Genomic DNA, 2,272 nt, shown 5'->3' with positions numbered 1-2,272 from the left:
AGGTAAGAATCTGGTTACAAAAAATGAGAAGTAATAAAGTAATGCATAATAGTTAATTATTTTTGTAATACTGACAAATGCATTACATATTACTTATTGACTCTATTTTAAATGAATTTCACCTTTCCAGGTGCAGTGATAAACTAGACATTAATGTTTACATTCAAGGAGGGAAACTACCACTAATAACATAAACATAAATTTTATTATTTAATAAAACATGATAAATTATTCAGAGAAAAGAAAAATTTACATCAGAATAATAGACTTTGATATTTGAACTAAATTCCTAGTGTTAAACTACTTTCTCTGTAATGCATAATGTACTTAGTTACAGCTTGATCTCACTTTTCCTGCCCAGAGCTTCTTTATAGCATTCATGATCTCAGAACTTCTTAGACTGTAGATTAATGGGTTCAGCATGGGACTTATGACTGTATAAAACATTTTCAATGATTTTTCAATGGGGAAGGTCTTAGCAGGTCTTGCATACATAAAAATACTGGGAACAATGAAGCAGACAACCACAGTGATGTGGGAACTACAGGTCTGGAGGGCTTTCTGCCTCCCTGCTTGACTCAGGTTCTTCAGAGAGTGCAGGATGACTCCATACGAGACGAGTAAGAGCAGAAAAACAAGAGTACAGATCAGTCCCCCATTGGCCACAATTAAGACGCCAATGAAAAAGGTGTCAGTACAGATGAGTTGCAATAAGGGGAACATGTCACACATAGTGATCAATGATATTGGGACCACAAAAAGGGAGCCCATAAACACTGCTAACTTGAATAATTGAGTGCTGAAAACCTCCAACACAGGATACCAGCAGCAGTATAACACATATCCTTTCCTCATGATTATCAATAATGCAAGGGCATACAGATGGCCACATAGAGGTCACAGGCCATCACCAACAGAAGAGGTATCTCAGATCCACCAAAAAATTGCTCTGTAAACAGTTCAGTCATACAGGGTTCAAAGGATATGGTATTTTCCCCAAAGAACAAGTCTGAAATCAATCTGGGGGAAGCAGAAGAGGAATAAACTAAATTTATAAATGATAAACTAGCAAGAAAAAGTACATTGGTGAGTTCAGGGTCTTACTGACGGCTACAGTCACAACAATTAGCAGGTTTCCCACTAGAGTCAAAATGTAGAAGAATAAGAAAATAACAAAAAGGACTTTCTGCTCCTTTGGATTATGTGTGAGGCCCAAGAGGATGAAATAAGTTACATTGTTCCTTGGTTCCATCTAGTCTGTATGGGTGCTGTCTTCACATGTTAGAAGCAGTGTACCTACAAAACTTTGGGAAAACTTTTAAATGAATTATAATTTTCATCCTTTGTTATAAATTCAGTTAAAACAATGTGTGTGGAGAAAATTTTCATGTCCAATGTGTTTTTGACTTTGTAATTGCCAAGTTAAATAAAGTAGAGTTACTTGCCCTCATGACTAGGAATAGGGAAGAGATAATTTCAGATCCATGTATTAAGTTAAAAGGATAATCACAGAAGCTAAGAGCTATAGTATAGGGATATATTCATCAAAATTGAATCAGAGAAGAATTTCCAGAAGAATTGTTGCAGCTGATTTAAAAAAAAAAAAAAAACTTGAAAGCAATCTTGAGAAAGAAGATTGGAAATGGAGGAATCAACCTGCTTGACTTCATACTATACTACAAAGCTGCAGTCATCAAGACAGTATGGTACTAACACAAATATAGATCAATGAGCAAAATAGGAAGCCCAAAGAAAAATCCACACACATATGGACATCTTATTTTTGACAAAGGAGGCAAGAATATACAATGGAGAAAGGACAATCACTTTAACAAGTGGTGCTGTGAAAACAGGTCAACCACTTGTAAAAGAATGAAACTAGAACACTTTCTACACCGTACACAAAAATAAACTCAAAATGGATTAATGATCTAAATGTAAGACCAGAAACTCTAAAACTCCTAGAGGAGAACATAGGCAAAACACTCTCTGACATAAATCACAGCAGGGTCCTTTTTGACCCACCTCCCAGACTTATGGAAATAAGAGCAAAAATAAACAAATAGGATGTAATTAAACTTAAAAGCTTTTGCACAACGAAGGGAGCTATTCAGTTCAATTCTGTCATTCAGTCATGTCCAACTCTTTGCGACCCCATGAATCGCAGCACGCCAGGCCTCCCTGTCCATCACAAACTCCCGGAGTTCACTCAGACTCATGTCCATCAAGTCAGTGATGCCATCCAGCCATCTCATCCCTGTCGTCCCCTTCT

General features: G+C 36.6%; 1 pseudogene; it reads right to left on the bottom strand.

The window, feature by feature from the left end:
* Nucleotides 1–327: 327 nt before the first annotated feature.
* Nucleotides 328–1,252, bottom strand: LOC104986318 (annotated as a pseudogene).
* Between the last annotated feature and the right edge of the window lie 1,020 nt (nucleotides 1,253–2,272).

Source organism: Bison bison, unplaced genomic scaffold, assembly GCF_000754665.1.
Source record: "Bison bison bison isolate TAMUID 2011002044 unplaced genomic scaffold, Bison_UMD1.0 scf7180017845707, whole genome shotgun sequence".
NCBI lineage: Eukaryota > Metazoa > Chordata > Mammalia > Artiodactyla > Bovidae > Bison > Bison bison.
This window is presented reverse-complemented; position numbering and strand designations above follow the sequence as displayed.